Raw genomic sequence first — 23,615 nt, 5'->3', positions numbered from 1 at the left:
TGGTGCACTTCATTCAATAATCCACCGGTTTCCCTCCTTCAAAATGCATACAAAATGAATCCCAAACATTATCAATAAACTTCTCCAAACAAGTCAAACAACATTTATAATCAAACCTCAGGTACCATAATACGTAAATAAACGATAAAATTTAAGACAGAGAATCGTTATTGTCTTTACCGGAAATAAACAACAAAGAACGCGCTCTCATCCACTCGCGTGAAAACACTACAGCTAAAATGGGAGCCACTTAGAAAAACTACAAATTGTAGCTCATTTTTCCAAAAACAAGCCTGAAACTCTTTCTAAAGACTGTTGACATCTAGTGGAAGCCCTAGGAACTGCAATCCGGGAGGATTTCGCCTTATAATAAACATGACGTTCATTGGAAACAGTGGTAGGTTGAATATTTTTGGGGGGATTGTTTGTCCTCTGGGTTTCACCTGCCATATCAGTTTCTGTTATACTCACAGACATTATTTTAACAATTTTAGAACCTTTACAGTGTTTTCTATCCAAATCTACCAATTATATGCGTATCTTAGCTTCTGGGTCTGAGTAACAGGCAGTTTACTTTGGGCACGTTTTTAATCTTGACGTCAAAATACTGCCCCCTAACCCAAAGAGTTAACCCTCACAAGGCTGCAGGCCCAGATGGTATCCCCAGTCGCGTCCTCAGAGCATACGCAGACCAGCTGGCTGGTGTTTACGGACATATTCAATCAATCCTTATCCCAGTCTGCTGTGCTTCAAGAGGGCCACCATTGTTCCTGTTTCCAAGAAAGCTAAGCTAACTGAGCTAAATGACTACCGCCCCATAGCACTCACTTCTGCCATCCTGAAGTGCTTTGAGAGACTAGTCAAGGACCATACCACCTCCACCCTACCTACACCCTAGACCCACTCCAATTTGCTTACCGTCCCAATAGGTCCACAGACGACGCAATCGCCATCACACTGCACACTGCCCTATCCCATCTGGACAAGAGGAATACCTATGTAAGAATGCTGTTCATCGACTACAGCTCAGCATTTAAAACCATTGTACCCTCAAAACTCATCATTAAGCTTGAGAACCTGGGTCTCAACCCCGCCCTGTGCACTGGGTCCTGGACTTCCTGACAGGCCGCCCCCAGATGGTGAGGGTAGGTAACAACATCTCCACCCCACTGATCCTCAACACTGGGGCCCCACAAGGGTGCGTTCTCAGCCCTCTCCTGTACTACCTGTTCACCAATGACTGCGTGGCCACGCACGCCTCCAACTCATCATCAAGTTTGCAGACGACACTACAGTGGTAGGCTTGATTAACAACAACGACGAGACGGCCTACAGGGAGGAGGTGAGGGCCCATCGGAGTATGGTGCCAGGAAAATAACCTCACACTCAATGTCAACAAAACAAAGGAGATGATCGTGGACTTCAGGAAACAGCAGAGGGAGCAGCCCCCTATCCACATCGACGGGACAGTAGTGGAGAGGGTGGAAAGTTTTAAGTTCCTCGGCGTACACATCACGGACAAACTGAAATGGTCCATCCACACAGACAGCATGGTGAAGAGGGCGCAGCAGCGCCTCTTTCAACCTCAGGAGGCTGAAGAAATTTGGCTTGTCACCAAAAACACTCACAAACTTTTACAGATGCACAATCAAGAGCATCCTGTCGGGCTGTATCAACCGCCTGGTGCAGCAACTGCTCCGCCCACACCGTAAGGCTCTCCAGAGGGTAGTGAGGTCTGCACAACGCATCACCGGGGGCAAACTACCTGCCCTCCAGGACACCTACACCACCCGATGGTCACAGGAAGGCCAAAAAGATCATCAAGGACACAACACCCTAGCCACTGCCTGTTCACCCCCGCTATCATCCAGAAGGAGAGGTCAGTAAAGGTGCATCAAAGCTGGGACCGAGAGACTGAAAAAACAGCTTCTATCTCAAGGCCATCAGTCTGTTAAACAGCCATCACTAACATTGAGTGGCTTCTGCCAACATACTGACTCAACTCTAGCCACTTTAATAATGGAAGAATTGACGTAATAAATGTATCACTTGCCACTTTAAACAATGCCACTTTATATAATGTTTACATACCCTACATTACTCATCTCATATGTATATACTGTAGTCTATAACATGTACTGCATCCTGCCTATGCCGTTCGGCCATCACTCATTCATATATTTTATGTACATATTCTTATTCATTCCTTTACACTTGTGTGTATAAGGTAGTTGTTGTGAAATTGTTGGGTTATATTACTTGTTAGATATTACTGCATGGTCGGAACTAGAAGCACAAGCATTTCGCTACACTCCGCATTAACATCTGCTAACCATGTGTATGTGACCAATACAATTGATTTGGTTTTAAATAGTATTTGATTCCAGGTGTGGTTACAGGAAGCTTGGATGTATTTGTGTACATGGCATGCAACTATACATGAACTACAGTGAGTATATCTTGGCTATCGAAGAAGTTATCCAGTTATTCAATGTCAAAATGGTAACTTAATGTAAAGTTGGCCGTTCAAAAACGATATTGAACACGGATTGATGAGGTAGAGACCTGAGGGTGAGAGAGAAGACTTTGAAATGAATATACTAGCGAGCTGGATCGACCATTCATCAGTCACACACACACAGAAAAACCAACACACACACACATTCATCCATCATATGCCCGTTTTTCCTCACCTCATAATCAGCTGCAGTCATTAATCACCTTTGACTCCCCTGAAGGCCATCAGTGACTCAGAGGTGGTAGTGTATCAAATGCACACACACACACACACACACACACACACACACACACACACACACACACACACACACACACACACACCACACACACACACGCCTCTCAGTGGGCCCCTGGTTTCAGTGAGAGGTAAGTGTCAAGGTAAGAAACGGTCTACCTTTCCCTGTAAAGCAAACACACCTAGAGTACCTGCAACACACACCTCCATCTCTCACACTCATTAACCCTTATCACAGGAAAACTGAGGGTCATACCGCTGTAAATCACTCAACGAGGTATTAACACACACACACACCATACGCAAACAACTGTGGCTTTGTGTAAGGAATCTCTGTGATACTGTATCTTCAGTCACCATCGGGGGCCAGGGGACAGACTGAGGAAGATCACAGGCAGGGTTTGGTGACAGAAAACATAACAAGTATCCATTTCTCTTTGTGAGGTCGAGTGCGTGTGTGTGTGTGTGTGTGTGTGTGTGTGTGTGTGTGTGTGTGTGTGTGTGTGTGTGTGTGTGTGTGTGTGTGTGTGTGTGTGTGTGTGTGAGAGAGAGAGAGAGACACATATGTTTCCGATTCCAATAAAGCCCTTTGAATTTAATTTAATTGAGAGGGAGAGAGAGGGGGGGGGGGGCGTGGAGATGAACAGACAAAAGCTTATACATGAGTTACAGGTATTCAAATGCATTTCATGATAATGTGTAAAATATCTGCCTTCTGTTCTGTGTCGAGTGGGACTCAAACTCATAACCTTCTGCACAACAGCCCACAAATTACAAGGCCACCGTGTAAGCTGATGGATCAAGACACCAGTCTGTCACTTCATGAATTCATGATTCCAGCCAACATGACATTTACATTACCAGTCAAAAGTTTGGACACACCTACTCATTCCAAAGTTCTTCTTTAGTTTACTATTTCTACATTGCAGAATAATAGTGAAGACATCAAAAAAGTGTTAAACATATGTTAAGGCTTCGTTCTGAAGGTAGGTAAGGAGTCAAGCGCAGGAGAGCAGGGATGTCAATGTAGCGTTTCTTTTAATAGGCAAGTCCAAAAAAACGGTACAACAGGCACAATCACCCCAAAAAAAAACGGCCAAGACAATGAGAACTCACAGTTACTCACGGAAGGAGAATAAACCAACGCTCCTTACTATAATAAACACACGTGAATAAACTGAGGAAAGCCTCCACAAGCAACATGAAGATAATCCCGCACAAACCTAAGCGGTAAAACAGGGGTAAATATACACAGAGGAATAAAGCAAATGAAAACCAGGTGTGCATGAACCAAAGACAAAACAAACGGAAAAAGAAAAATGGATCGGTGATGGCTAGTAGGCCGGCGACGCCAACCGCAGAGCACCGCCCGAACAAGGAGAGGAACCACCTTCGGGGGAAGTCGTGACAACATATCAAAATATATTTTATATTTGAGATTCTTCAAATTGATGACAGCTTTGCACACTCTTGGCATTCTCTGAACCAGCTTCATGAGGTAGTCACCTGGAATGCATTTCAATTAACAGTTGTGCCTTGTTAAAAATGTATTTGTGGAATTTCTTTCCTTCTTAATGTGTTTGAAACCAATCATTGTGTTGTGACAAGGTAGGGGTGGTATACAGAAGTCAGCTTTATTTGGTAAAAGACCAAATACTTATATGGAAAGAACAGCTCAAATAAGCAAAGAAAAAAGACAGTCCGTCATTGAAGGTCAGCCAATCCGGAAAACTCTTCCTCATTATCCCCAGTGTATTTATGCCAGTGTTCTCTGTTTGTCTGTTACCAGTTCATCTTGTCTAGTCAGGTCTTACCAGCATGTTTTCCTGTCTCCCTGCTTTCTCAAGTTCTGTTTTCCCAGTTTCCCTAGTTCTGACCATTCTGCCTGCCTTGACCCCGAGTCTGCCTGCCATTCTGTACTTGCCTGATTCTGACCCGTTTACGAACCTCTGCCTGTCCTGACCCTGAGCCTGCCTGCTGTTCTGTACCTTATTGACTCTGCCCTGCATTACGGACCTCTTGCCTGCCTTTGACCTGTCTTTTGCCTGCCCCATGTTTGGGTCAATAAACACCTGTGACTCTAGTTGTCTGCATCTGGGTATTATCCTGAGTTCTGATATCAACTGTAGTCTCAAAAAACCATAAAGCTCTATAATGAAACTGGCTCTCATGAGAACTGCCACAGGAAAGGAAGACGCAGAGCTACCTCTGCTACAGAGGATAAGTTCATTAGAGTTACCAGCCTCAGAAATAGCAGCCCAAATAAATTCTATAGAGAGTTCAAGTGACAGACACGTCTCAACATCAACCGTTCAGAGGAGACTGTGTCAATCAGGCCTTCATGGTCGAATTGCTGCAAAGAAACCACTACTAATGGACACCAATGAGAGGAAAAGACTTGCCTGGGCCAAGAAACACGATCAATGGACATTAGACCGGTGGAAATTTGAGATTTTTGGTTCCAAATGCCTTGTCTGTGTGAGACGCAGAGAAGGTGAACAGACGATCTCCGCATGTGTGGTTCCCACCATGAAGCATGGAGGATGAGGTGTGATGGTGTGGGGGCTGCTTTGCTTGTGACACTGTCATTGATTTATTTAGAATTCAAGGCACACTTGACCAGCATGGCTACCACAGCATTCTGCAGCGATAAGCCATCCCATCTGGTTTACGCTTAGGGACTATCATTTGTTTTCAACAGTACAATGACCCAACACACTTCCAGGCTATTTACCAAGAAGGAGAGTAATGGAGTGGTGCATCAGATGACCTGGCCTGCACAATCACCCGACCTCAATCCAATTGAGATGGTTTGGGATGAGTTGGACTGCAGCCAATAGGTGCTCAGCATATGTGGGAACCCCTTCAAGACCGTTGGAAAAGCATTCCATGTGAAGCTGGTTGAGAGAATGCCAAGAGTGTGCAAAGCTGTCATCAAAGGCAAGGGTGGCTACTTTGAAGAACCTCAAATATAACATATATTTGTTTAACACTTTTTCAGTTACTACATGATTCCATATGTTTTATTTCATAGTTTTGATGTCTTCACTATTACTCCACAATGTAGAAATTAGTAAAAATAAAGAAAAACCGTTGAATGAGTAGGTGTTTCTAAACTTTTGACTGGTACTGTATATTATATATACACACACACACACACACACACACACACACACACACACACACACACACACACACACACACACACACACACACACACACACACACACACACACACACACTTTTATCCTGTGCGTTTTCTCCTAAACTACCCTGGCACAAGCTTTTTGACTCATCTTTCCCTCAGCTGTTCTTATCACAGTATACAGTCATTCACCGGTCAGTATGGCTAATGCAGTCTGCTGTTATGTAACAACTTAGATTAGTCCATGGAAGAATGTTCAAGTTAAATACTTAAAACCTACAACATGAATAGCCACTACAAACATGAATCGGATACATGTTGGTCTTGGCAAATTACACTTTTTTACATGCAATGTTATGGGAAGTGCTGAGAACCCATTGATCCATCTGTATTAGGGTCATGTTCAAGAGGCATGAAACAGACTCAAACTTTTAATAACTGAGAACGTACCTGAACATGTACAATAACCTGACAACATACAAACATATTGCTGTTCAGAGTCATAGCAAATGTTTTTATAACGTTTTCCAATAAAAAAACTAAAGAAATTGGTGTTTATATTGGGTTCAGGTAGTACCTTCCAGTTTTCTCCCTACTGAAGTCAATCCTGCACTGTGAGAAGAAACCTTCATTCCTTCTGTCAGTCCCATGCTCAGTCGCTCAGTCAATCAGTCAGTCCGTGGAATGATGATGTCACAGGGAGACACTTAGCGACTACGCAACGTTACGCTCGGCTATCAGGGGTCAGAGGTCAGCGCTGTCTGTGTGTTCTTTACCTTCTTTCCTTCCTGGAAACACTCAGAGCACTTTTTCCATCACCGCTTCCACTGGATTCCCCCAGGTCTGTAGGCGCTGGAGCTGTGACCCCTCTCTCACTAGCTCTCTCTCTCTCTCTCTCTCCTCTCTCTCTCTCTCTCTCTCTCTCTCTCCTCCCTCTCTCTCTCCTCTCTCTCTCTCTCTCCTCTATCCTCTCTCTCTCTCTCTCTCTCTCTCTACCTCTCTTTAGTCTGTCTTCTACCTAGCCTCCTATCTCTCTGTTTCCTCTCTGTCTGATGTCTCTCTCTCTCTCTCTCTCTCTCTCTTTTAGTCTGTCTCTACCTAGCTCCTATCTCTCTCTCTCCCTACCTCTCTTTAGTCTGTCTCTACCTAGCTCCTATCTCTCTCTCTCCCTACCTCTCTTTTAGTCTGTCTCTACCTAGCTCCTATCTCTCTCTCTCCCTACCTCTCTTTTAGTCTGTCTCTACCTAGCTCCTATCTCTCTCTCTCCCTACCTCTCTTTTAGTCGTATACCTAGCTCCTATCTCTCCTCTCTACCTCTATAGTCTGTCTACTAGCTCCTTCTCTCTCACCTACCTCTCTTTTAGTCTGTCTCTACCTAGCTCCTATCTCTCCTCTCTCCCTACCTCTCTTTAGTCTGTCCTCTGCCTAGCTCCTATCTCTCTCTCTCCCTACCTCTCTTTTAGTCCTGTCTTCTACCTAGCTCCTATCTCTCTCTCTCTCCCTACCCTCTCTTTTAGTCTGTCTCTACCTAGCTCTCCTATCTCTCTGTTTCTCTCTGTCTGATTTGTCTCCTTCTCGCTCTCTCTCTCTCTCTCTTTTAGTCTGTCTCTACTAGCTCCTATCTCTCTGTTTCTCTCTGGTCTGGATGTCTCTCTCTCACTCTCTTGTTCCCTCTTCTCTCACACAAATGTATGTGCTAATCTTTCCAATGAATCCCATCCTTTAACTGACAACCAAGGAAATGCCTCTCCAAACTGTCACCATTACGTTAGCAATTAACGACTTGTAGCTGCACGTATCACGCTCTGAGAATGGAAGGAGAGAGAGAGGGAAAGGGGGATAACTAGTCAGCTGTACAACTGAATGCCTTCAACTGAAATGGCGTCTTCCACATTTAACCCAACCCCTCTGAATCAGAGATCCCACAGCGCCCGGGGAACAGTGGGTTAACTACCTTGTTTCAGGGGCAGAACAACAGACTTTTACCTTGTCAGCTCGGGGATTCAATCCAACAAACCTTTCGGTTACAGGCCCAACGCTCTAACCACTAAGAGAGAGATTAGAGTGTAAGGTTGGGGGAGAAAGAGAGAGAGGGAAGAAGTGATAGAGAGGTAGGGAGAGAGAGAGAGAGAGAGAGAGAGAGAGAGAGAGAGAGAGAGATGAGAGAGAGGACTGTCTGGAACAATCAGCCTCCTAATTTCTCCTGAACAGATCTGCGAATTAGCAAGGCAACACTTTCACACGCTCTCTATTCACTAAAATAACCAAAGTCCTGCTAGCCTGTTGATTTCACTCTCTGACACACAGAAGCTGACAGACAGATGATGTAGGAAGAGTAGCTGCTGCATGTGCAGTAGCTAATGGGGATCCTAATAAACTAAACTAAACTTAACACAAATGCAAAAACAAACCATACGACAGACATGCTATGTTAGATTAATGAGAGGCTAGTTAAGGATTACCCCCACTTTACCTGACACCCTAGACCTACTGCAATTTGTGTACAGATGTAAATAGCAATCTCACTGCATACTGCTCTATCCCATCTGGACAAGAGGAATACCTATATAAAAATGCTGTTCATTGACAACAGCTCACCTCATCACTACTTTCAGGGCCATGGGTCTGAACCCTGCCCTGTGCAACTGGGTCCTGGACTTTCTGATGGGTCGACCACAGGTGGTGAAGGTAAGAAACAACACCTCCACTACCCTGATCCTCAACACTTGGGCCCAGCAAGGGTTTGTGCTCAGCCCCCTCCTGTACTAAATGTTCACCCATAACTGCGTGGCCACGCACGCCTCCAACTCAGTCATCAAGTTTGCAGATGACACACACAGTAGTAGGCCTGATTACCAACAATGACAAGACAGCCAACAGGGAGGAGGTGAGGGCCCCAGCGGAGTGGTGCCAGGAACATAACCTCTCCCTCAACGTCAACAACACGAAGGAGCTGATGGTGGACTTCAGGAAACAGCAGAGGGAGCCTCTATCCACATCGATGGGACCGCAGTGGAGAAGGGGGAAAGCTTCAAGTTCTTCGTCGTGCACATCACTGACAAACTGAAATGGTCCACCCACACAGACAATGTGGTGAAGAAGGCACAACAGCACCTCTTCAAACTCAGGAGGCTAAATACATTTGGCTTGGCCCCTAAGTCTCTACAGATGCACCACTGAGAGCCTCCGTGTCGGGCTGTATCAAAGCCTGATACGGCAACTGCAACGTCCGCAACCGCAGGGCTCTCCAGAGTGTAGTGTGGTCAGCCCAACGCATCACCGGGATCATACTGCCTGCCCTCCAGGACATCTACAGCACCAGGTGTCACAGGAAGGCCAAGAAGATCATCAAGGACCTCAGCCACCAGAGCCACGGCCTGTTCACCCCACTACCATCTAACGGGGAGACAGTACAGGTGCAACAAAGCTGGGACCGAGAGACTGAAAAACAGCTTCTATCTCCAGGCCATCAGACTGTTAAATAGTCACTACTAGCCGGCCTCCACCCACTACCCTGGCCTGAACTTTAATCACTGTTACTATCCGGCTACCACCCGGTACTCTACCCTGCACCGTAGAGACTGCTGCCCTATGTACATAGTCGTTGAACACTGGTTACTTTAATAGTGTTTACATACTGTTTTACCCACTTTATATGTATATACTGTATTCTAGTCAAGGCTCATGCTACTGCTGTACAATTCTTCTATTCATATACTGTCCATACAGTCTATACATCATCATATACACAGTATATACACAGTATATTTACATTATGGACTCTAATATTTATATATTTCTTAATTCCTTTCTTTTTATTTAGGGGATTTGAGTGTATTGTTTTGTATTGTTAGGTTTTACTGCACTGTTGGAGCTAGAAACAGAAGCATTTCACTACAACCGCGATAACAGCTGCAAAACATGTGTACGCAATCAATCAAATGTGATTTGATTTTGATTTGATAGGGTGTGTCACACACACACATTCTTTAGATTCCTCTATGGGGCAAACCAATTTAGTAAGGGTGTGTATTCTGTCCAGTTTATACAAATAGGACATGTTTCAGATACACTCAGATGAAACAGTGTTATATCTCAGACCACACAACCACACAGAGCAGCGCGTTTGAAGATGCACTGTACTCAACACCATCCTCCAGCTTTCCTAGTAACTACTGCTACTGATATCTAAAACATGTAATCCATTGTTATCTTCTGCAACGAGCATCAATCACACACTACACTTGACACAGACCAGATCACCCTTACTAAATGGGTTTACCCCATGAAACAATCTATGGAATGTGCATGATGTGTGTTGATTGAGGTAGAGCAGGGCTGGAGGGAGAGAGAGAGAGAGAGAGAGAGAGAGAGAGAGAGAGAGAGAGAGAGAGAGAGAGAGAGAGAGATAGAGACAGAGAGAGAGAGAGAGAGACAGAGAGAGAGAGAGAGAGAGAGAAAGAAAGAAAGAAAGAAAAACAGGCCTATAGATGGAATGCAAACAGTACAGAAATGTACCAAATATACCATTAATAGCCAAAAAATCCAACCCCTCATTGACAACTTTTTAGCCTTAATGTTCACTTACAGCAATGACAATGTACATTTAGCCACATAAACTGTATTTTTAACAAAAATATAAGCCTTCATTATGGGGAAACACTGAAGCAATACAAACACACCCTAAGAACAAAAAAGGAACATCACATTAGAAATCAACTGGATGGAATTGAGAAATCCATAGAATCAAACCCCTTCTGGGAGAATTTGAATACATTAAACAAACCACATTATGATGAACTGGCTATCCAAAATGGTGATATGTGGAGAAATCATTTTGCAAACCGCACCAGCAATATAACAAAGAGTCCAGAACAACAAGATACACAAGTATCAAATTACAAATCCTTGACTCAGTGGTCAAAGACTATCAGAATCCTGTGGATACCCCAATTACAGAATTACAGAATTACAAGAATTATAGAAAAAATTATGCACTCTACAACCCAAAAAGGCCTGTGGTGCTGATGGTATTTTTAATTAAATAATCAAATATACAGACCACAAACTCTAATTGGCTACACTCAAACTCTTCAACATTATCCTCACTGCAGGTATTTTCCACAATATTTGGAACCAAGGATTGATCAAACCAATCTATAAAAATGGAGACAAATTTGACCCAAATAAATACAGAGGAATTTGAATTAACAGCAACTTGGGTAAAATTCTCAGCAGTATCATAAATAGCAGACGACTTCATGTCGTTGATGAACACAAGGTCCTAAGGATGGGCTACAGCAACACCGAGATCATCTGCACAGGTTCTGTCAGACCTGGGCTCCGACAGTTAACCAAAAACCAAACAAATAGAATGATTTTCCAAAAGAGGTCCGGAAATAAGGATCACAGATGTACTGTACATAAATTGTACTATTTGGACAAAGTTCTATTAGAACACACCAAAAACTACACGTATCTAGGACTAAATATCAGCAACACAGGTAGCTTTCGCATGGCGGTGAACGAGCTTTGACAAAGCAAGAAGGGCATTCTATACCATTAAAATAAACATTAAAATTGAAATTCCAATTAAAATCTGGCTCAAAATGTTTCTATCACTCATACAAGCAGTTGTTCTATATGGCAGATAAGTATGGATAAAACAAGAGAAGAGTCCCCTCAACCAGCTGATTCTGAGGCTCAGTTCACTAACCCAAACCAACCCCATGGAGCCTCAGGAAAGCACTCAGAAAATTTGGCCAAATAATCCAAAGCAAAAAGAAAAAAATGTAATCTATTGGCAAGTAAGTTAACTTCAATGCTATTTGGCTGTAAACAGACAGTACATGGTGGCAGACTATCTGACCACTGTGACTGATAGAAAACTGAGGAAAACACTGACTAGGTCCAGACTCAGTGAGGACAGTCTGGCTATAGAGACCAGTCGTCATAGGCAAACCAGGCTGCCCAGAGAGGACAGTCTGGCTACAGAGATAGGTCGTCACAGACAAACCAGGCTGCCCAGAGAGGACAGTCTGGCTACAGAGATAGGTCGTCACAGACAAACCTGGCTGCCCAGAGAGGACAGTCTGGCTACAGAGATAGGTCGTCACAGACAAACCTGGCTGCCCAGAGAGGACAGTCTGGCCATAGAGATAGGTCGTCACAGACAAACCAGGCTGCCCAGAGAGGACAGTCTGGCCATAGAGATAGGTCGTCACAGACAAACCTGGCTGCCCAGAGAGGACAGTCTGGCCATAGAGATAGGTCGTCACAGACAAACCAGGCTGCCCAGAGAGGACAGTCTGGCCATAGAGATAGGTCGTCACAGACAAACCTGGCTGCCCAGAGAGGACAGTCTGGCCATAGAGATAGGTCGTCACAGACAAACCTGGCTGCCCAGAGAGGACAGTCTGGCCATAGAGATAGGTCGTCACAGACAAACCTGGCTGCCCAGAGAGGACAGTCTGGCCATAGAGATAGGTCGTCACAGACAAACCAGGCTGCCCAGAGAGGACAGTCTGGCCATAGAGATAGGTCGTCACAGACAAACCAGGCTGCCCAGAGAGGACAGTCTGGCCATAGAGACCGGGTCATCTCTGACAAACCAGGCTGCCCAGAGAGGACAGTCTGGCCATAGAGTCCAGGTCATCAGACAAACCAGGCTGCCCAGAGAGGACAGTCTGGCCATAGAGTCCAGGTCATCAGACAAACCAGGCTGCCCAGAGAGGACAGTCTGGCCATAGAGTCCAGGTCATCAGACAAACCAGGCTGCCCAGAGAGGACAGTCTGGCCATAGAGTCCAGGTCATCAGACAAACCAGGCTGCCCAGAGAGGACAGTCTGGCCATAGAGTCCAGGTCATCAGACAAACCAGGCTGCCCAGAGAGGACAGTCTGGCCATAGAGTCCAGGTCATCAGACAAACCAGGCTTCCCAGAGAGGACAGGCTGTGCTCACTCTGCTCCAGGGAGAGGTAGAGACAGAGCTGCATTCACTATTACACTGTGACAAATACTCAGACATAAGAGAATCTTTCTTTCCCAAAGTTGTCATTCAGTACAAAGAATGTGAAACTATAAAAAGAAATGTGTCCTCCTGCCACAATATCTGTCCTCCTGCCACAATATCTGTCCTCCTGCCACAATATGTGTCCTCCTGCCACAGCCAGTGAAAAGTGCAATGTAAGGTCAATAATATTTCCCATTTACTTTTGTTTTGTGTTTCATACCATGTCATGTGTCTTCTCAGGCATGTTGATACTGGTCTACTGTTCTTGCTTTAATGTATTATTATTCTCATTAATATTGTTGTATTAGTTGCTGTTAATGGTAATCACATTTCCACTACTACTAAACTCAGCAAAAAAAGAAACGTCCTCTCACTGTCAACTACGTTTCTTTTCAGCAAACTTAACGTGTAAATATTTGTATGAACATAACAAGATTCAACATTCAACATAAACTGAACAAGTTCCGCAGACATGTGACTAACAGAAATGGAATAATGTCAGTATCTGGTGTGGCCACCAGCTGCATTAAGTTCTGCAGTGCATCTCCTCCTCATGGACTGCACCAGATTTGCCAGTTCTTGCTGTGAGATGTTACCTCACTCTTCCACCAAGGCACCTGCAAGTTCCCGGACATTTCTGGGGGGAATGGCCTTAGCCCTCACCCTCCGATCCAACAGGTCCCAGACGTGCTCAATGAGATTGAGATCTCGTCGCTGGCCATGCCAGAACACTGACATTTCTGTCTTGCAGGAAATCACGCACAGAACGAGCAGTTTGGCTGGTGGCATTGTCATGCTGGAGCGTCATGTCAGGATGAGCCTGCAGGAAGGGTAGCCTTCCCTGTAGCTCAGTTGGTAGAGCATGGTGTTTGCAACACCAGGGTTGTGGGTTCAATTCCCATGGTGGGCCAGCACAGGAAAAAAAAAAAAAAATGTATGAAATTGTATGAAATGTATGCATTCAGTACTGTAAGTCGCTCTGGATAAGAGCGTCTGCTAAATGACTAAAAATGTAAAATGTATCACATGAGTGAGGAGGATGTCTTCCCTGTAACGCACAGTGTTGAGATTGCCTGCAATGACAACAACCTCAGTCCGATGATGCTGTGACACACCACCCCAGACCATGACGGACCCTCCACCTCCAAATCAATTCCACTCCAGAGTACAGGCCTCAGTGTAACACTCATTCCTTCAACGATAAATGCAAATCCAACAATCACCCCTGGTGAGACAAAACTGTGACTCATCAGTGAAGAGCACTTTTTACCAGTCCTGTCTGGTCCAGCGATGGTGGGTTTGTGCCCATAGGCGACGGTGATGTCTGGTGAGGACCTGCCTTACAACAGGCCTACAAGCCCTCAGTCCAGCCTCTCTCAGCCTATTGCGGACAGTCTGAGCACTGATGGATGGATTGTGCGTTCCTGGTCTTAACTCGGGCAGTTGTTGTTGCCATCCTGTACCTGTCCCGTGGGTGTGATGTTCTGATGTACCGATCCTGTGCAGGTGTTGTTACACATGGTCTGCCACTGCGAGGATGATCAGCTGTCCATCCTGTCTCCCTGTGGCGCTGTCTTAGGCGTGTCACAGTACGGACATTGCAATTTATTGCCCTGGCCACATCTGCAATCCTCATGACTCCTTGCAGCATGCCGAAGGCACGTTCACGCAGATGAGCAGGGACCCTGGGCATCTTTCTTTCGGTGTTTTTCAGAGTCAGTAGAAAGGCCTCTTTAGTGTCCTAAGTTTTCATAACTGAGACCTTAATTGCCTACCGTCTGTAAGCTGTTAGTGTCTTAACGACCGTTCCACAAGTGCATGTTCATTAATTGTTTATGGTTCATTGAACAAGCATGGGAAACAGTGTTTAAACCTTTTACAATGAAGATCTGTGAAGTTATTTGAATTTTTACGAATTATCTTTGGAAGACAGGGTCCTGAAAAAGGGACATTTCTTTTTTTGCTGAGTTTAGTATTATTTCTGCCTTGTTCCTGTTGGTCCCACCATTGTAGTTGTATGTGTACTTTGATAATGTAAGTAATTGAACTTGTCAAACAAGTCTACTGAATTGAATTGCGAGAGAGAGAGAGAGGGCGAGATAGGGAGAGGGTGAGATTGAGTGAGTGAGTGAGTGAGTGTACAAAAAAAATGCAGGAAATGAAATGTATGCATTCACTACTGTAAGTCGCTCTGGATAAGAGCGTCTGCTAAATGACTAAAATGTAAATGTAAATGTGAGTGAGTGAGTGAGTGAGTGAGTGAGTGAGTGAGTGAGTGAGTGAGTGAGTGAGTGAGTGAGTGAGTGAGTGAGAGAGTGAGAGAGAGAGATCGGACAGAGTGACAGAGAGAGAGAGAGAGGAAGAGAGAGAGATGATCTGGTGCTTCTGTTCCCAACCAAGGAGGGCCTACAGCAGCACCTAGATCTTCTGCACAGATTAAATCTCAGTAAGACAAAAATAATGGTGTTCCAAAAAAGGTCCAGTTGCCAGGACCACAAATACAAATTCCATCTAAACACCGTTTCCCTAGAGCATACTATACATACCTTGGCCTAAACATCAGCGCCACAGGTAACATCTACAAAGCTGTGAACGATCTGAGAAACAAGGCAAGAAGGGCATTCTATGCCATCAAAAGGGACAGAACATTTGATATACCAATTAGGATCTAGCTAAAAATACTTGAATCAGTTATAGAACCCATTGCCCTTTATGGTTGTGAGGTTTGGGGTCCGCTCACCAACCAAGAATTCACAAAATAGGACAAACACCCAATTGAGACTCTACAAATACATCCTCTGTGTACAACTTAAAACACCAAATAATGCAAGCAGAGCAGAATTAGGCCGATACACACTAATTATCAAAATCCAGAAAAGAATTCTACAACTACCTACTAAATTAAATTCTACAACTACCTAAAAGGAAGCGATTCCCAAACCTTCCATAACAAAGCCATCACCTACAGAGAGATGAACCTGGAGAAGAGTCCCCTAAGCAGGACAGCAACACAATTAGACCCTGACTAATCATGAGATTTCAAAAAGATAATTGTTTGACACATTGAAAATTAAAAAAAAAAAACAGAGCAAACTAGAATGCTATTTGGCCCTAAACAGAGAGTACACAGTGGCAGAATACCTGACCCAAACTTAAGGAAAGCTTTGGCTATATATAGACTCAGTGAGCATAGTCTTGCTATTGAGAAAAGCCGTCAAAGGCAGACCTGGCTCTCAAGAGAAGACAGGCTATGTTCACACTGCCCACAAAATGAGGTGGAAACTGAGCTGCACTTCCTAACCTCCTGCCAAATGTATGACCATATTAGAGACACATATTTCCCTCAGATTACACAGACCCACAAAGAATTCGAAAACAAATCCAATTTTGATAAACTCACATATATATTGGGTGAAATATCGCAGTTTGTAATCACAGCAGCAAGATTTGTGACCTGCTGCTACAAGATAAGGGCAACCAGTGAAGAACAAACACCATTATAAATACAACCCATATTTATGTTTATTTCACTTTTGTATATTATCTACTTCACTTGCTTTGGCAATGTTAACATATGTTTCCCATGCCAATAAAGCCCCTTGAATTGAAATTGAAGAGCGAGAGAGACAGACAGAGAGAGAGAGAGAGAACGTGTGGGGAAAGAGAGAGAGAGAGAGAGAGAGAAAGTGTGGGGAAAGAGAGAGAGAGAGAGACAGACAGAGAGAGCGAGACAGAGAAAGTGTGGGGAAAGAGAGAGAGACAGAGAAAGTGTGGGGAAAGAGAGAGAGAGAGAGAGGAAAATTCAGAGAGATAGTGTGGGGAACGAGATATAGAGAGAGACATGAGAAAGTGTGTGGAAAGAGAGAGAGAGAGACAGAGAAAGTGTGGGGAAAGAGAGAGAGAGAGAGACAGAGAAAGTGTGGGGAAGAGAGAGAGAGATATAGAAAGTGTTGGTTGAAAGAGAGAGAGAGAGACAGAGAAAGTGTGGGAAAGAGAGAGAGAGAGAGAGACAGAGAAAGTGTGGGGAAAGAGAGAGAGAGAGACAGAGAAAGTGTGGGGAAAGAGAGAGAGAGAGAGAGAGAGAGAGAGAGACAGAGAAAGTGTGGGGAAAGAGAGAGAGAGACAGAGAAAGTGTGGGGAAAGAGAGAGACAGAGAAGTGTGGGGAAGAGAGAGAGAGAGAAAGTGTGGGGAAAGAGAGAGAGAGAGACAGAGAAAGTGTGGGGAAAGAGAGAGAGAGAGACAGAGAAAGTGTGGGGAAAGAGAGAGAGAGAGACAGAGAAAGTGGGGAAAGAGAGAGAGAGAGACAGAGAAAGTGTGGGGAAAGAGAGAGAGAGAGACAGAGAAAGTGTGGGGAAAGAGAGAGAGAGAGACAGAGAAAGTGTGGGGAAAGAGAGAGAGAGAGAGAAAGTGTGGGGAAAGAGAGAGAGAGAGACAGAGAAAGTGTGGGGAAAGAGAGAGAGAGAGACAGAGAAAGTGTGGGGAAAGAGAGAGAGAGACAGAGAAAGTGTGGGGAAAGAGAGAGAGAGAGAGACAGAGAAAGTGTGGGGAAAGAGAGAGAGACAGAGAGAGAGAAAGTGTGGGGAAAGAGAGTGAGAGACAGAGAACGTGTGGGGAAAGAGAGAGAGAGAGAAGAACAGCAGTAGTATTAATATGTTTGTGACTCACACACAGTGTCTGGTGCCAGTCTACAAACAGCAGTACTTTACACTGCGCAGGACTGCCATCTTCTGGACACAAATACTACAGGTGAGCACAAAAGTATGTGTGCGGTTTTCTTTTTGTGGGTGCGTGTGTGACTGTAATGTGAGGACTGATTCATATGTAGAACTTAGTGGGGGTTGTAATGTGATCATTCTCCTATGGTTTAAAACGAGACAAAATGATGTCCCTCTCTTTCTCTGTCTCTCTCCTTCAATGTCTCTATCTCTCTCTGTCTCTCCCTTTCTCCCTTTCTCTCTCTCACTCTCTCTGTCTCTCTCTTTCTCACTCTGACCGATTTATTTGGCATCAGAAAGCAAAGGGCTCAAGTGTCCCCCACAGTCCTTAATGAGTCAGTGTCTCTGGTTGTAGGGTCAGGGTTAGTGTTCGTAACTTGGTGGGTCAGAGGAAACGTTCACAGATTTAGGGTTAGTGTTCGTAACTTGGTGGGTCAGAGGAAACGTTCACAGATTTAGGGTTAGTGTTTGGTAACTTGGTGGGTCAGAGGAAACGTTCACAGATTCAGGGTTAGTGTTAGTAACTTGGTGGGTCAGAGGAAACGTTCACAGATTTAGGGTTAGTGTTAGTAACTTGGTGGGTCAGAGGAAACTTCACAGATTTAGGGTTAGTGTTAGTAACTTGGTGGGTCAGAGGAAGCGTTCACAGATTTAGGGTTAGTGTTCGTAACTTGGTGGGTCAGAGGAAACGTTCACAGATTTAGGGTTAGTGTTAGTAACTTGGTGGGTCAGAAGAAATGTTCACAGATTTAGGGTTAGTGTTAGTAACTTGGTGGGTCAGAGGAAACGTTCACAGATTTAGGGTTAGTGTTAGTAACTTGGTGGGTCAGAGGAAACGTTCACAGATTTAGGGTTAGTGTTAGTAACTTGGTGGGTCAGAGGAAACGTTCACAGATTTAGGGTTAGTGTTCGTAACTTGGTGGGTCAGAGGAAACGTTCACAGATTTAGGGTTAGTGTTAGTAACTTGGTGGGTCAGAGGAAACGTTCACAGATTTAGGGTTAGTGTTCGTAACTTGGTGGGTCAGAGGAAACGTTCACAGATTTAGGGTTAGTGTTCGTAACTTGGTGGGTCAGAGGAAACGTTCACAGATTTAGGGTTAGTGTTAGTAACTTGGTGGGTCAGAGGAAACGTTCACAGATTTAGGGTTAGTGTTAGTAACTTGGTGGGTCAGAAGAAATGTTCACAGATTTAGGGTTAGTGTTAGTAACTTGGTGGGTCAGAGGAAACGTTCACAGATTTAGGGTTAGTGTTAGTAACTTGGTGGGTCAGAAGAAATGTTCACAGATTTAGGGTTAGTGTTAGTAACTTGGTGGGTCAGAGGAAACGTTCACAGATTTAGGGTTAGTGTTCGTAACTTGGTGGGTCAGAGGAAACGTTCACAGATTTAGGGTTAGTGTTCGTAACTTGGTGGGTCAGAGGAAACGTTCACAGATGTAGGGTTAGTGTTAGTAACTTGGTGGGTCAGAAGAAATGTTCACAGATTTAGGGTTAGTGTTAGTAACTTGGTGGGTCAGAGGAAACGTTCACAGATTTAGGGTTAGTGTTAGTAACTTGGTGGGTCAGAAGAAATGTTCACAGATTTAGGGTTAGTGTTAGTAACTTGGTGGGTCAGAGGAAACGTTCACAGATTTAGGGTTAGTGTTAGTAACTTGGTGTGTCAGAGGAAACGTTCACAGATTTAGGGTTAGTGTTCGTAACTTGGTGGGTCAGAGGAAACGTTCACAGATTTAGGGTTAGTGTTAGTAACTTGGTGGGTCAGAGGAAACGTTCACAGATTTAAGGTTAGTGTTAGTAACCCTGAACAAGCAAACACCAACACACTGTTGGTCAGTTGCCATGGCTACTTCTCACAACGATGGCTACCTCTCACAGCTGAGTAAACACGAAGAGTGATAACTCACCTTTTCACGAGGCTCTTTCTGTCTGTGTCCATCTGTACTTCCATCCGTCCATCTGTTCATCTATCCGCTGTTCAGACCGTCACTCCATCTGTCCGTCTTCCTGCCTGTCCATCCATCCATCTACCCGCCCGTCTGTCTGTCAACTAATCTCTCTGCAGGAACATCAATATACCACAGTATGATGACAGGCCTATAGTGGTGTTATCATGCACACGCACTGTTGAGGTCCCTTATAACAGGGTTACATTAAAGTGTTGTACACTATGGGTCAGGACCACAAAGGTAATAACATGCTTTAGTTGTAGTCACAAAGGTAATAACATGATTTAGTTGTAGTCATAAAGGTAATAACATGCTTTAGTTGTAGTCATAAAGGTAATAACATGATTTAGTTGTAGTCATAAAGGTAATAACATGCTTTAGTTGTAGTCATAAAGGTAATAACATGCTTTAGTTGTAGTCATAAAGGTAATAACATGATTTAGTTGTAGTCATAAAGGTAATAACATGATTTAGTTGTAGTCATAAAGGTAATAACATGCTTTAGTTGTAGTCATAAAGGTAATAACATGATTTAGTTGTAGTCATAACGATAATAACATGATTTAGTTGTAGTCATAAAGGTAATAACATGCTTTAGTTGTAGTCATAAAGGTAATAACATGCTTTAGTTGTAGTCATAAAGGTAATAACATGCTTTAGTTGTAGTCATAAAGGTAATAACATGATTTAGTTGTAGTCATAAAGGTAATAACATGATTTAGTTGTAGTCATAACGATAATAACATGATTTAGTTGTAGTCATAAAGGTAATAACATGATTTAGTTGTAGTCATAAAGGTAATAACATGATTTAGTTGTAGTCATAAAGGTAATAACATGCTTTAGTTGTAGTCATAAAGGTAATAACATGCTTTAGTTGTAGTCATAAAGGTAATAACATGCTTTAGTTGTAGTCATAAAGGTAATAACATGATTTAGTTGTAGTCATAAAGGTAATAACATGATTTAGTTGTAGTCATAACGATAATAACATGATTTAGTTGTAGTCATAAAGGTAATAACATGATTTAGTTGTAGTCATAAAGGTAATAACATGCTTTAGTTGTAGTCATAAAGGTAAGAAGGTCGTTGTTTGACCACGGCTACTTACTGTTGCTCAGTAACGTCACACTCACTGTCTGTCTGCACAATACACATACACAAACGTGCGCACACACACACACACACACACACACACACACACAGGTTGTTTAGTCTGCATCTTCTAAATCCTGTCTGAGCTGGGTAACGTCACTGTAGTTAAACACAGAGGAGATGCCTTGGGCTTCCTCCACCACTGCCCAGTCACTGTAGTTAAACACAGAGGAGATGCCTTGGGCTTCCTCCACCACTGCCCAGTCACTGTAGTTAAACACAGAGGAGATGCCTTGGGCTTCCTCCACCACTGCCCAGTCACTGTAGTTAAACACAGAGGAGATGCCTTGGGCTTCCTCCACCACTGCCCAGTCACTGTAGTTAAACACAGAGGAGATGCCTTGGGCTTCCTCCACCACTGCCCAGTCACTGTAGTTAAACACAGAGGAGATGCCTTGGGCTTCCTCCACCACTGCCCAGTCACTGTAGTTAAACACAGAGGAGATGCCTTGGGCTTCCTCCACCACTGCCCAGTCACTGTAGTTAAACACAGAGGAGATGCCTTGGGCTTCCTCCACCACTGCCCAGTCACTGTAAACACACTGTGTCAGGTAATGTCTGATTATAATGCATCTAAACAGGACATACACACACACTCACACACACACAAGCATAGGACACACACACAAGCATAGGACATGCATTTGACATACACACACACAGGACACACACATACACAAGACATTCACACAGGATTTGATTTGAGTTGTCACACGCAAACAGACAGAGCAGGACAGACAGTCTAAAACAATCCCTTTCACTCTTCTCCCAGGCTGTAACTCACAACTTTCAGAATCGTTACATAATATCACAGAGCACCTTCAATACTAATGACCTAGAAAAGTCCAGGCACTTTCTGGATCTAAGGGACAGTACTTCTGAGAAAGTTCTAAGGAAAACACACCACACAAGCTAAACCAATCTGGGCCCGGTTTCCCAAAACTACCTTAAGGCTAAGTTCATCGTTAGAACTTAGCCTTAAGAACAATGGTTCTAATGATGAACATAGCCTTAAGGTAGTTTTGGGAAACCGGGCCCAGATTGGTATAGCCTGAACACCAATGTACACACACACACACACACACACACACACACACACACACACACACACACACACACACACACACACACACACACACACACACACACACACACACACACACGATCGCACTGCCTGTGCATGCATGCATACACATATTCAGGTGCACACTATGCAGTGCACCTGAATATGTGGTGTAAAGTACTTAAGTAAAAATACTTTAAAGTACTACTTAAGTAGTTTTTTGGGGGTATCTGTACTTTACTTAATTAACTATTTATATGTTTGACAGCTTTTACTTTTACTTCACTACATTCCTAAAGAAAATATTGTACTTTTTACTCCATACATTTTCCCTGACAACCCAAAGTACTCGTTACATTTTGAATCATTAGCAGGACAGGAAAATTGTGAAATTCACACTTATCAACAGAACACGTGGTTATCCCTACTGCCTATGGTCTGGCGGACTCACTAAACACAAATGCATTTTCTGTAAATAGTGTTGGAGTGTGCCCCTGGCTATCAGTACATTTTAAAAACAAGAAAATTGTGCCTTCTGCTTTGCTAAATATAAGGAATTTGAAATGATTTATACTTTTACTTTTGATACTTAAGTATATTTTAGCAATTACATTTACTCTTGATACTTAAGTACATTTAAAACCAAATACTTTTAGACTTTTACTCAAGTAGTATTTTACTTGAATCATTTTCTATTAAGGTATCTATACTTTTCCTCAAGTATGACAATTGGGTACTTTTTCTACCACTGGCATGAACACACACATTTAGGTGCACGCTATGCATGAACACACACATTTAGGTGCACGCTATGCATGAACACACACATTTAGGTGCACGCTATGCATGAACACACACATTTAGGTGCACGCTATGCATGAACACACACATTTAGGTGCACGCTATGCATGAACACACACATTTAGGTGCACGCTATGCATGAACACACACATTTAGGTGCACGCTATGCATGAACACACGAAAAAACAAACAGCAGGGCTTGACGTTCACTTTTTATTTTATTTTTATGTTTACTTGTCCAAAAGCTCAAGTCCTCTGTCCCACCAAAATAAATGGTCTGTAACACTAGGGCCAAAAAGGTGACGGAAAATTGGATGTATGATGCAAAGAACCACGTTACAAAAAATATATATATATCATTATATATGGGTCAGCAGGTTAGAGCATTGGGCCAGTAACCGAAAGGTTGCTAGATCGAATCCCCAAACTGACAAGGTCAAAATCTGACGTTCTGCCCCTGAACAAGGCAGTTAACCCACTGTTCCTAGGCAGTCATAGTGAATAAGAATATGTTCTTAACTGACTTGCCTAGTTAAATAAAACATTTAAATAATAATGATAATTATTACCATGGTAGCCAGAGAACGGTAGAGAATCTAGGCTACCCTCTGCATATTGGCTTCTTCCCATTAAAGCCTAAAAATAAAACACTGCCCCTTTAAGACATAAAGCTCTTTTCCTGACTCAATTTTCAAAAATACTTGGTTTGCTCTGGGCTCGTACACATTTTGACAGATGGAATTTCATGACTTCTCCATGACTTTTGACCAAAATTCCAGGTCTCTACAGTCAGGTTTCATGGGAGATAGATTGACATCATGGGAGCTATTTTGTCAGTTAGGCTATTCTAAGAATTATTTTTATGAATTACATGGCTGATATTGTATTGAGGGGAATCCCAGCTTTCCAAAGGTGTGAGATTTATTTCTCAACTCCCAATGTTGAGTTCTTGAGAGATGATTTTACAACCGGAGTATGACTCATTGGTTTATTAATGCACCAGTTCATCAACTGAGTGTCGGT

Source organism: Salmo trutta, chromosome 5, assembly GCF_901001165.1.
Source record: "Salmo trutta chromosome 5, fSalTru1.1, whole genome shotgun sequence".
In the NCBI taxonomy this organism is placed as follows: Eukaryota; Metazoa; Chordata; class Actinopteri; order Salmoniformes; family Salmonidae; genus Salmo; species Salmo trutta.
This window is presented reverse-complemented; position numbering follows the sequence as displayed.